The sequence below is a fragment of the Trichomycterus rosablanca genome, chromosome 2 (assembly GCF_030014385.1).
Source record: "Trichomycterus rosablanca isolate fTriRos1 chromosome 2, fTriRos1.hap1, whole genome shotgun sequence".
In the NCBI taxonomy this organism is placed as follows: Eukaryota; Metazoa; Chordata; class Actinopteri; order Siluriformes; family Trichomycteridae; genus Trichomycterus; species Trichomycterus rosablanca.
In genome coordinates, this window is record NC_085989.1 from 57580352 (window position 1) to 57594512 (window position 14161).

The window sequence follows — 14161 nt, forward strand, 5'->3', positions numbered from 1 at the left end:
AACATCTTTTTACAAAGCCAAGCATAAACAATCTGCTGCTGACCCACGTAAGCTTCATGCTATCTTTTCCTCTCTTCTGAACCCTCCTCCTCCCCCATCTGCCTCTCTCACTGCTACTGACTTTGCAACATTCTTTCAGGACAAGATCGACAAAATCAATCAATCCTTCTCTCCGACTGACCCACTTTCAACTGACCCTCAACCCACCAACACACTCACCAGCTTCACCCCACTCACCATGGAGGGGTTACACAGCTCCTCTCATCCAGCAATCCCACCACATGCGCACTTGACCCTATACCATCCACCATCCTCAAAGACATCTCACCGGACCTAATCCCCTTCATCACACCCATCATCAACAACTCCCTGACATCAGGTGTCATCCCTACTGCTTTTAAGAAGGCTCAGGTCATTCCCCTTCTTAAGAAACCTACACTAGACACTACAGACATCAACAACTACAGACCTGTCTCACTCCTCTCTTTTCTATCCAAAATTCTTGAACGTGCTGTCTATAACCAACTATCTGCCTTTCTCACTCAGAATGACCTCCACGATCCGTACCAGTCTGGCTTCAAGGCAGCGCATTCTACGGAAACAGCTCTTGTAGCGGTTACTGAGAAGCTTCATGCAGCCAAAGCAGCCAAACTGTCATCTGTTCTTATTCTTCTTGACCTCTCTGCAGCCTTCGACACAGTGAATCACAGCATTCTCCTGACCACTCTCTCCAACCTTGGAGTAACAGGTTCAGCATGGCAATGGATGGCCTCCTACCTGGAAGGGCGCTCCTACCAAGTGTCATGGAGGGGATCCATATCTCCCCCATGCACTCTCTCAACCGGTGTTCCTCAGGGCTCTGTACTTGGCCCACTTCTTTTCTCTATCTACACCCACTCTCTGGGTAAGGTCATAGCCTCCCATGGCTTCTCCTACCACTCCTATGCAGATGACACTCAGCTCGTTCTGTCATTTCCTCCTTCAGACACACAAGTCTCAGCTCGCATCTCAGCATGTCTGCAAGATATCTCACAATGGATGTCAGCTCATCATCTGAAACTTAATCCCAGCAAGACAGAGATGTTGCTCATTCCTGGAGATCAGTCTCCAACCCAGGACCTAGTCATCTCTCTTGATGACTCCCAGATCAGACCATCTGATAAGGTAAGAAGTCTTGGTGTTGTCCTTGATAACCAGCTGACCTTCTCTCCTTACATAGCCCACATGACAAGATCGTGCCGGTTCCTCCTGTACAACATCAGGAAGATTCGACCATTTCTCTCCAGGGAAGCTACCCAGATTCTGGTGCAAACACTTTTAATCTCACGGTTGGACTACTGCAACTCCCTCCTGGCAGGAGCTCCCATGTCCACCATTAAACCCTTGCAGCTGATTCAAAATGCAGCTGCCCGTCTGGTTTTTAACCAGCCCAAACACTGCCACATCACCCCACTGCTGCCACACCATCACCCCACTGCTGCCACACCATCACCCCACTGCTGTCACACCATCACCCCACTGCTGCCACATCATCACCCCACTGCTGCGTTCTCTTCACTGCCTTCCTGTAGCTGCACGCATTCAGTTTAAAACACTGATGCTCGCCTACAAAGCCAAAAATGGACCAGCCCCAAGCTACCTTCGTGGTCTAATCAAACCCCGCTCTGCCACTAGTCTCGCTCGACTTGAGCCTCCACCCAGGACTAAAGGAAGACAAGCATCAAGGCTCTTCTCTGTTCTAGCGCCCAAGTGGTGGAATGAACTTCCTCTGTCTGTCCGAACATCTAAGTCTCTTGCTGTCTTTAAAAAATGATTAAAAACCTTCATCACCTTTTTACTAAGCACTTAAGCTGACTTGTACCTATTTACTAACATTTTTTCCATTAAAAAAAACAAAAAAACAAAACAAAAACACTTTGGTTCTAACAGGTTTCAGCAGATTTATGTTCTTTGACTGGTGTTTACTAAAACTTGAGAAATGAAATGTTTACTATGGAAGCACTTCTGTAAGTCGCTCTGGATAAGAGCGTCTGCTAAATGCAGAAAATGTAAATGTGTTTTGCTGCCGTTTTGAGGAGTGCTTCTTTTTACATTACATTTACATTTTTGGCATTTAGCAGACGCTTTAATCCAAAGCGATTTACAGTACTGTGACATTATACAGTCGAAGCAATTAAGGGTTAAGGGCCTTGCTCAAGGGTCCAACAGTGGCAACCTGGCGGTGGTGGGGCTTGAACCAGCGATCTTTAGATTATTGCTCATCGTACTCCTGCAATAAACCATCTTCACTTAGCGAAGTTTACAGAGCACCACATTTTGTTGGTCTTTGTCAAAAACACTCCTAAACTCAGAAAATCCATGTTCTTAGGGGCCTGGCCATCTTTGCGATTCATTGCACCACTCTGCAGCGTAAACAATGCACTTGGTGTCGATTCCTGATCCTTTTGTCATTCAAATAATCCAATGTCATACAAATAACTTCAAAACAATAGACAGTTTTAGTGAAGCAGTTCCAAGACTGACTTAATTAACAGTCTAAAGGAGTAACCCATACACACCTCACTGCATGTTTAGGTTTAATGTGAAAGCGTTATGTTGTTCTTGCACTTATGCTGTTATAAATGTGTAAATATGTGAAGTGTTTATACCTGGGTGGATTTATTGTGTTGTTTGAGGAAAAATAAAGTGCATCTATCTGTCTGTCCATTAGATGTTTGATAATGCAATCAGCAGAAGAGGGAGACGTCGCCCCCGTCCATCTACAAAATGAAGGACTCCAGAAAAAATTGATTAAAAAGGAAGAAAATGAAGATGAAGGTTACTACTGTAAGTAAACATGGAGCGATATGCCACTTTTTTTTTTTTACAAGACAGTGTGGTACAGTACAGTGTGGTTAGTATTGGGGTCACTGATCAGTGGAAATAATAAGAGAATGTGGATAATGGATTAGAACCTATACTGTACCGTACTTACTGGATTTAAGTGTTCAGTCTAACTTAGATTTCCTCAAGCTGTTGAGTTTCTTCTTCACATATTGATGTAATTTCAGGTGAAGGATCCATAATCCCTGTGGAACACCTCACCCCAGAGGACCAACAGCTTGAAGGTTTCCAGATGAAGCCTGTAAAGAAGGAAGAACCTGAAGATAAAGATGAACTCAGTAAGACATTTATTTTTAACGTTTTATTTCAGGATTTATTTGTGTTTACTAATATTAATACCCCTATTACTACTACTAATAATATTAAGTTATGTCCTGTCATTCAGAAATGTGTTGGAAATCAGTGAGTAGGCATGATTCAGTTTAGATTGACCATGCACCTTTACTCTGTAGTTGCTGATGCCCACAGTATCTCCATTATATTAAGAGATTGTTGTTGTTCATTGGTTTTAACCTCAATCCACTGTTTTGAACCATCATCCTGTATATTTAAGGAATTTGAACAAAACAGTTACAGTCAGTGGTAGTTCAGGGAGTAGGGTCATATACTAGAGATTAGAACAGCACTGGTTCAAGGCCCACAACCCTCAATTGGTTGGATTACTTTCAATCACATTCGTAAGGTATTTTGGGTAAATGGCATAAATGTATATTTTTACAGGTTTTTTTGTGTCAGGACTATCATTACCCTCCAGTTGTGTCCTGTACTTATAAGCTTTACCTCAGTATGGCTTCTTCACCATGTTGATATCGTAATTCACTGCTGCCTCCCAGAAATCTTTAAAATAAGTTTTAACAGCCATTCTCTCAAGATCCACTGAGCTTGGTTACCCATCAAGCTTTTGGCCGATATGGTTTTATTATTCAACAAAGTAAAAACAGCGACTCGGGTGCAGAGTTCACAAGTCACAAAATACGAGTTTAAGTCGAGTCACGAGTCTTTAGGCTAGAGTTCGAGTCGAGTCACGAGTCTTTAGGCTAGAGTCCGAGTCGAGTCACGAGTCAATATAATCTACACAAAACATATATTATAAATGTAGTGTAGAAATAAAGAAATAATCTGTAAGTTCAGATAAAAACAACAACAGATTAGCGAGTGTATTTAGCCGTTTTACTTCGTGTCTTTACTTTCCTCCTCATTGTGTAAATGAATGTAATTTCTGTAACAAGAAGGTTCCAGTTAAAAGCTTCAACTGATACGTTTTGTTTTCATTACAGAACAAAAGCGCTCGATAAATCACGGCACAGCGGCCAAAATCCCAAACACAGCAAAAACAATCATAACCGCTGCTTACCTGAGCTTCTGTTCTTCCAGATGCTATTACATTTATAAGCGTGCGTCCCATTAGGAACAGAATCCGTTATTTTGTAAATGTGCTTATAATTAAAAACCTCCAAACTTTTCCCGGTCGTGAAGTAAAACAGGAAGTGGTTAGAAAGCCGATCGAGCGTTTCATTACCACGTCATCTGTGTGACGCAAACCGAATAAATGCAAATAACAGCATTTCTTACTAACAATTACAATCAGAAGCTCTGATTGGTTCAGAAAGCGTCTTACAATCATTAGCACCGATTCTGTAGGAGCGTTCCATTCACCCCGGCTGTTCCTGTGAAGTGCACTACGTAGGGTTCCACCATTTTAAGTGAGATTCTGATCCAAAGGTAACGAGAATGTTCAAATGAAGTGAACTTCAAACTGTGTAGGGAGTAGGGAGCGACGCTTCATCACTACACCGGAAGCTGCTGGAACATTTACACATTGTGTGTGTTGTGGGTTAAGACGGACGGAGCGTTATTATTATTATTATTATTATTATTATTATTATTATTATTATTAGAGAGCAGAAAATAACGATCAGAATGATGTCGGATCATATATATATATATATAATTCCCACACGTAACTAATGTTGCTGATTTTTGTTGTCCACAAGTCATTTTTTGCGAGTCACGAGTCAGAGTCACTTGACGCTGTGTGTGCGACTTACGTGCGACTCGGACTCGAGTCCCCATCTTGGCTCAGGTGGGATTTCAGCCCAAATTCTCAGTTTTTTTGCACATCAATTAAAATCTACAGCTGAATGGCGTTCCAGTCGGTCCCGTACCATGTCTATGACACACATGCACACGGGCAGCACAGTGGGATGAAAAAGCAACAGATCTAATAAGAAACCGAAAAAAGGTTGTGTAGAAACCACAGCAACTGGTAATTACTCTGTTGTTCACACCAAAATGACCTCTTGCCATTCTTGCCACATAAAACTGCTGACCAGTGAAGGCCAGGGTAGCTGTCTGTTGTGTGACTGACAGTGGGTCTTTCATCAGTAGCCAAAATATCATCGTGAAATGAGGCATCTTAGCTTTGAATAATAAGTGTGATGACCACTTGTCTGATTTACATTTACATTTTCGGCATTTAGCAGACGGTCTTATCCAGAGCGACTTACAGAAGAGCTTCCATAGTAAACATTTCATTACTCTAGTTTAAGTACAACAGTCCAAGGGTTGGTTTCACAGACAGGGATTAAGCCTAGTCCTAGACTACACAGCATTTTGAATGGAGATTCTCCATTTAAAGCAAAATGTAGTCCTGGACTAGCCTTAATCCCTGTCTGGGAATCCAACCCCAAAAGTGTAAATCTGCTGAAACCTGTTAGAACCAAAGTGTTTTTTTGTTTTTGTTGTGCAAGTCAGCTTAAGTGTTTAGTAAAAAGGTGATGAAGGTTTTTAATCGTCTTTTAAAGACAGCGAGAGACTCAGATGTTCGGACAGACAGAGGAAGTTCATTCCACCACTTGGGTGCTAGAACAGAGAAGATCCTTGATGCTTGTCTTCCTTGAGTCCTGGATGGAGGCTCAAGTCGAGCGAGACTAGTGGCTCGGAGGTCGCGTGGTACAGAGTGGGGTTTGATTAGATCACGAAGGTAGCTTGGGTCCATTTTTGGCTTTGTAGGTGAGCATCAGTGTTTTAAACTGAATGTGTGCAGCTACAGGAAGTCAGTGAAGAGAACAGCAGTCACTTCATGGTTTAGGTCCTGTTTATTTGTCGGACCTTCTCAGGTGCTACACTCCATCCCGGAATTTAAGGTCGTCAGATGCTGGTCTCCTGGTAGTTCCCAGGTTCAGGCTGGGCGGTTGATCTCTGGAACTCTGTTCCTTCTTCTCTACGTTCCACTTCTTCTCTCTCTCTGAATTTAAAGCTCTCCTAAAGACTCACCTTTTCTCTCAGCACTTTCTCACTTCATCTTCTGCTACTTCTGTGTGATCGATACTTGTGTGTGTAGGGCGCTATATAAGTGTACCTTATTATTATTATTATATTTGTAGTGGCACAAATGTATTTCATTTTCATATGTTTATGTTTTGTTGATGTATTTTTTTTACTTTAGAAATGAGCAACGATTCGTCCTCCTCCGTGTGTCCGCTCTCCTGTACAACCCCAAATCACCTCCACAGGAGTCGACTCTACAAGATGCTGGTGGACTTCACAGAGGCCGGACGTGAGGATCTGACGCCCACCAGAAGCTCCAGTGATCAGCAAACGTCCTCCGGTACCGTCAGCATCGACGCGTCTCAAGGACAAAAACAACAAAAGAGTAACGTCTGCTCAGATTGTGGGAAGAGCTTCAGTTCCCAGAGCTATTTCAAAGTACACCAGCGCATTCACACCGGAGAGAAACCGTACCAGTGCTCAGAATGCGGGAAGAGTTTTCTTCAACGGGGCGATCTCAAAAAACACAAGCGCGTTCACACTAAAGAGAAACCGTATCAGTGCTCACAGTGTGGAAAGAGCTTCACTGCCCAGAATTATCTCAGAATACACCAGCGCATTCACACTGGAGAAAAGCCCTATCAGTGCTCGCAGTGTGAGAAGAGCTTTAATCAACAGACTAGTCTCAAACTACACCAGTACACTCACACCGGAGAGAAACCGTACCGGTGCTCGCAGTGTGGGAGGAGTTTCAAACAACAGAGCGACCTCAGAATACACCAGCGCATTCACACCGGAGAGAAACCGTACAAGTGCGCACAGTGCGAGAAGAGTTTTAAACATCTGAACGATCTGAAAGTACACCAGCGCATTCACACTGGGGAGAAGCCGTATCAGTGCTCCCGGTGTGGGAAGAGTTTTAATAACAGAAGTAATTTAAAAACTCATCAGCGCATTCACACCGGAGATAAACCATATCAGTGCTCAGAGTGTGAGAAGAGTTTTACTACTCATAATAATCTCAAACTGCACCAGCACATTCACACTGGAGAGAAACCGTATCAGTGCGCCCAGTGCGAGAAGAGGTTTATTAACTGGAATAATCTCATCATTCACCAGCACATTCACACCGGAGAGAAACCGTTTCAGTGCTCACAGTGTGGGAAGAGCTTTACCACTCAGTATAATCTCAAACAGCACCAGCGCATTCACACTGGGGAGAAACCGTATCATTGCTTAGAGTGTGAGAAGAGTTTTACTAACAAGAGTAAACTCATAATCCATCAGCAGATTCACACCGGAGAGAAACCGTATCAGTGCTCACAGTGTGAGAAGAGCTTTAATAACAAGAGTAATCTAAAAACTCACCAGCGCATTCACACTGGAGATAAACCATATCAGTGCTCAGAGTGTGAGAAGACTTTTACAACCCATAGATATCTCCGACAACACCAGCGCATTCACACCGGAGAGAAACCGTATCAGTGCACCCAGTGTGAGAAGAGTTTTACTAACCTGAGTAACCTCATCATTCACCAGCACATTCACACCGGAGAGAAACCGTTTCCGTGCTCACAGTGCGGGAAGAGCTTTGCCATCCGGTATAATCTCAAACGACACCAGCGCATTCACACCGGAGACAAACAGTATCAGTGCTCGCAGTGCGGGAAGAGTTTTACCACCCATACTAATCTCAAACAGCACCAGCGCATTCACACCGGAGAAAAACCATACGAGTGCGCGCAGTGTGGGAAGAGTTTTCTCAGACACGGTCAGCTTAAAATCCACCAGCGCATTCACGCTGAAAAAAGATCATAGCAATGTGGAGTTTTAATATTCATTTCAAAATCCACCAGCACATTCACACTGGGGATGTATACATACATTCACTCACTCTCTCTCTCTCACTGTCTTAACCACTTATCCAATCAGGGTCGCGGGGTTGCTGGAGCCTATCCCAGCTCTTCAATGGACGCAAGGCACACAGTAACACCCTGGACAGGGCACCAGTCCATTGCAGGGCAGACACACACACATTCACCTATAGGGTAATTTAGTGTCTCCAATTAACTTGACTGCATGTTTTTGGACTGTGGGAGGAAACCAGAGCACCCGGAGGAAACCCACACAGACACGGAACTCCACACGGAAAGGACCCGGACCGCCCCGCCTGGGGATCGAACAGTGCTACCCACCGAGCCACCGTGCATACACACAAACACACCTATGTGTGACACAGAACCATCACATTGTGCCGAACAAACAGATGGTTTACCTTTTCTATACCGCAGTCACCAGATGTTCTCGTTAATAAAGCAGCAGTTGTAAAATTTTGCATTTTCTTAAATCATGTAGCTATTTTTATAATGTCTGTTAATTAAATAATTATTATTTAATTATCTGATTGTTTTGTGTCATGTCAGACTGTATTTCATGCACAACCAATAAAACACAGTTAAGGTTTTCAGAATGCTGAATGTCTTCTGTATTATCGTCAACATATTTTAGACGTTTTTAAAACCTGAAATTCTGCAAAAAGATTTTTTAATCTTGTTAAAGTAAATAACCGTAAGTGACATTACTTTCCAGCTACAAAATTGTTGGTTCTGACGCTCAGGTGGCGCAGCGGTAAAACACACGCTGAACACCAGAGCTGGGATCTCGAATACATCGTATCGAATCTCGGCTCTGCCTGCCGGCTGAGGCTGACCGACCACATGATCAACGGTTGGCCAGACAGGGTCTCTCATAACTGATGCAATTACGACCTCTGCTGGCTGATTGATGGCGTTTGCACAGAGATGGGAAAAGAGTGCTGTCAGGGTGTGGCTCTCCGTACACAACGCTGAGCTGCACTGCACTCGTCAGAGTGTAGGTGATACTGAAAATACTGGAGGTGATGATACGGCACCCACAGAACTCTGATCTCAACATCTTCAAGTCCGTCTGGGATTACATGAAGAGACAGAAGTTCACCAGACTGGACGTTCACCAGTCCATCGCAGGGCAGACACACTCATATACACTCATACACACACACATTCACCTGTAGGGCAATTCAGTGTCTCCAATGAACCTTTAACCAGTGTCTCCATGTTTTTGGACTGTGGGAGGAAACCCACACAGACACGGGGAGAACATGCAAACTCCACACAGAAAGGATCCAGACAGTCCTGGCCATGCTTCATCCTCCAGTGCAGCAGGTGGCTTTATTTCAGCTCCTCATCGCTTCACAACTTGACAATAAACCACAGAGGAAGAAGAAGAAGCAACCATGGCTTCTGATGCTATACTGAAGTGAATCATCTGTAAGTAAATATTGATTTATTGCTATTATATTTTACTTATTAACTTTATGTAATTAGTACTAAGACTAAAGTTCATAATACACTATTACTTTGAGGATTTGAGGTGCTTTAACTCCCTTCTCATTTAAGCACACCCTGCTAGCTGCTCTGCTAACCGATAGCATCACACATGATTCAGTACAGATGAACCGATTCATGAATAAATGAATCGATTGATCGGAAGGGATTCAGAGTTTCTTTATTATTAAATATAAACATGTATTTGGAATACACACCTTCTCTGTTTGTTCTTACTTATTTAGTAATTCACCAGTTCTTAATTGTATCCCTGTTCTGCTCCTGTTTCCAGGTAATAAAGCTGGTTAACACAGCGCTGGTTGTACAGCATCAGTTCATAATAACTGGGTCATTAACATCATTCAATATCAAACAAATAACATAAAAACAATAGACAGTTTTACTGAACATTTCCCTAACCCATGCACACCCCACTGAATGTTTATGTTTAGGCTGAAGGTGTGATGTTGTCTTCTGCACTTTGTGTTTTTGTACTAAATGTGTTGCACTGTGTGTAAATGTGTAAATATGTGGAGTGTTTATACCTAGATAAATTAATTGTATTTCTTTTGTAGCACCTGAACTTCCCCTTGAGGAGAATGTAAGTCTATCCATCCATCCATCCATCCATCCATCTAGATGTTCAATAATGCAGTCAGCAGAGGTGGGAGACGTCACCCCCGTGGATCTACAGAATGAGGGATTAGAGAACAAAGTAAAAAAGGAAGAAGATGAAGGTTACTACTGTAAGTAAATATGGAGCAATAAGCCACTTTTCCACCAGACAGTGTGGTACAGTACAGTACCGAGGTTATAATAGTTTTGGATTTTTCATTATAGTTTAGTTTTATTTCGTTGTGACTTTTTTCTCTCTAATTCAGTTAGTTTTAATTAGTGTTTAGAGTGGGTTTGCTAGTTCTTATTATTTTTTTTAATGCTTAGTTTTAGTTTAGTTTTCATTAGTTCTAGTATTAGTTTTAGTTTTTTCATACTGTGGGTTATTTTTCAGGTGCAGGATTCAAAAAGGTCAGAGTAAGTATTGTGTAATAAAAACTCAACAAAAGATACCATTAAAAAACTGTATTCAATTACTGTTGAACAACCAACTGTTTACAAAAACTGTAACAGCCCAACAAGATAGCAGCCTGAAGTGCAAAATGTGTGTAACACTGCTGCTGAAAATAGTCAATAGACTAAGGACACACGTGAACATAATAATTAGGGCTGTCATGTGATAAAAAATGTTGGGCCCCCTCAACAAATTGCATCTGCTGACAGCTGTATGAAGTTACACTTCAAGTCCAAATTCCTGCCTCTGCTATTTGTAATGCACAGTTTTAGTTCTTTTAATTTTACTTAATGAAAACATTGTAATATAATAATAACGACCTGGCGAGTGCAGCCGATGTGGGGAGGGCAGTGAGGTGAGTGGTTGGGTTCATGTCTTGGAGGCCCCCCTGCCATGGGCCCCGGTGTACCTTCTGTATCTGCCGTAGTTTTTCCTGCCCTTGTAATTCACACAATAACTATTTTTCCATAAAAAAAGGGGTTATTCTAAGAAAAAGAACGTTGTTTTCTAACGTCTCACCCGGTGAATTATGTGAATTACAAATAGGGAGCAGGTGTGTAGGGAAGATATCGGAATTGACCGTCTCCGGCTGTGCTTATGTTGTTCTGTTAATCAGCGTTCTGCTTCATGCACTTTTAAGGAACGCAAATTACCACAGACACACACATTTACGTGACACAAACAGCTCAATAAAAATAGTTTGATTAAAATTTTTCATCTTGATTCATTTTTTTTCTATTAAAAATTTAACGCGTTAATCGCGCAATCGCGTTAATTCACGCGATTAACGACAGCCCTAATGATTATATATAAACTAATTCATGAGACACACACCAGGGAGCTCAATCTGAGAAAAACATAAACGTAACTTTTGCCGTCGCCATTTTGCAGGCTAGCGTGGTGATCAGAAACGGACTGTAAACAAGAAGTGGCGTCAGGGAGCATGAGGTACCGTACGGTGCCGGCAGCTAACGTAAAACTGCTCGAGTGGAAAACATCGATTTCATATCAGTTCACAAGGCTCATAAATAAATTGAGAAACACGAAAACGAAGGCTATTCTCTCTATAATTTTAGTACGTTTTAGTTAGTTTTGTAAACGCCTAATACAGTTCCAGTTAGTTATCGTTTTTTCTTTTAATTACCGTTTTTATTTATTTCAGTTAACGAAAATGTTTTTTCAATTTCAGTTTTCGTTATTTCGTTCGTTTTCGTTAACGATAATAACCCTGGTTAGTACTGGGGTCATTAATCAGTAGAAATAATAAGAGAATGTGGATAGTGGGATTAGAACCTGTACTGTACCGTACTGTCCTGTGCTGATACACTCCAGTCTGGATTTAAGCTTTCAGTCTAACTGTTGAGTTTCTTCTTCACATATTGATGTAATTTCAGGTGACGGATCTCCAGTGGACCGACAGCTTGAAGGTTTCCAGATGAAGCCTGTGAAGAAGGAAGAACCTGAAGATGAAGATGAACTCGGTAAACTCATTTATTTATCTTGAACAGCGACTACAAGTGATGTGATGAATGACTAACAATTACTAACTGTTTATTATTTATAATGTTATAAATGTATTTTATTCTTTTCTGCTTCAGAACTGAACAAGGATTTCTCCTGCTCCTCGTGTCCACGTTCCTCTACAACCCAAAATCACCTCCACAATCACATCAAGAGCTGCAACCATGATAAATATGATGATGCGCTGGTGAAGATTAAGACTGAACATGAGGATCTGACGCCCACCAGAAGCTCCAGTAATCAGCAAACGTCCTCTGGTACTGTCAGCATTAACACCTCTCTCAGTCCCACACAGGAAGAAGGAAACGTCTGCTCACAGTGTGGGAAGAGCTTCAGGTTCCAGAGTGAACTCAAAATACACCAGCGCATTCACACTGGAGAAAAACCGTATCAGTGCTCACAGTGTGGGAAGAGCTTTACAACACAGACTAAACTTAAAAGACACCAGCGCGTTCACACTGGAGAAAAACCATATCAGTGCTCACAGTGTGGGAGGACCTTCAGTACCCGGAGTGATCTCAAAAGACACCAGCGCATTCACACTGGAGAGAAACTGTATTCGTGCTCACAGTGCGGGAGGAGTTTTTATCAACAGAGTGATCTCAAAAGACACCAGCGCATTCACACTGGAGAGAAAACGTATCAGTGCTCACAGTGTGGGAAAAGATTTTATCGACACAGTCATCTTAAAATCCACCAGCGCATTCACACTGGAGAGAAACCTCACCAGTGCTCACAGTGTGGGAATAGCTTTATTTCCCAGAGCCATCTCAAAACCCACCAGCGCATTCACACTGGAGAGAAACCGTATCAGTGCTCACAGTGTGGGAAGAGCTTTATTTCCCAGAGTAGTCTCAAAATCCACCAGCGCATTCACACAGGAGAGAAACCATATCAGTGCTTACAGTGTGGGAAATGTTTTAATCGACAATGTCATCTTAAAATCCACCAGCGCATTCACACTAGAGAGAAACCCTATTTCTGTTCACAGTGTGGAAAGAGGTTTAACTCACTTGGCAATTTTAAAAAACACCAGCGTGTTCACACGGGAGAGAAACCGTATCAGTGCTCACAGTGTGGGAAGAGTTTTAATCAAAAGGGTAATCTTCGAATACACCAGCGCATTCACACCGGGGAAAAATCTTATCAGTGCTCAAAGTGTGAGAAGACTTTTAATACACACAGCGGTCTCAAACTACATCAACATGTTCACACTGGAGAGAAACCGTATCAGTGCTCACAGTGTGGGAAGAGTTTTATTCAACAGAGCGATTTTAAAAAACACCAACGCATTCACACTGGAGAGAAACCCTATCATTGCTTACAGTGTGGGAAGAGTTTTACCTACCAGAGTGGTTTCAAAAAACACCAGCGCATTCACACTGGGGAGAAACCGTATCGGTGCTCAGAGTGTAGGAAGAGTTTTCATCAACAGAGTCATCTCAAAAAACACCAGCTCATTCACACCGGAGAGAAACCGTATCAGTGCTCACAGTGTGGGAAGAGTTTTAATAATCAAGGTCATCTCAAAAGGCACCAGCACATTCACACTGGAGAGAAACCGTATCAGTGCTCACAGTGTGGCAAAAGTTTCAATCAACAGAGTGATTTTAAAAGGCACCAGCGCATTCACACCGGAGAGAAACCGTATCAGTGCTCGCAGTGTGAGAAGAGTTTTAATCAACCAGGTGGTCTCAAAAGACACCAGGTCATTCACACCGGAGAGAAACCGTATCAGTGCTCAGAGTGTGGACACTGCTTTGCTTATTTATCAACACTTAGGAGACACAAGTGTGACACATAATTATAAAATGGTCCCAAATAAACCAATGGTTTTAGTCAAGTAGATTTATTGTCATAACATCCATATACAAGTACAGTGAGACAAAATGCTGTTCCTCCGGGAGCGTGGTGCAACATATAACGATGTACAGTACACAGAAGAACAGAGAGAGTTAACACAGTAGACAGAACACAGCTGAGCCCAACGTGTGTTTTGCAGTAAAGAACAGGTACATCAGCAGGAAGAAACAGTACAACTGTGCAGACACAG

The 14161-nt window shown here is 42.4% G+C and overlaps 1 pseudogene; it reads left to right on the forward strand.

Annotated features, from left to right (window-relative positions):
• LOC134336162 (uncharacterized) overlaps nucleotides 1-14161 on the forward strand; it is a 79612-nt pseudogene that overhangs the window by 23815 nt on the left and 41636 nt on the right.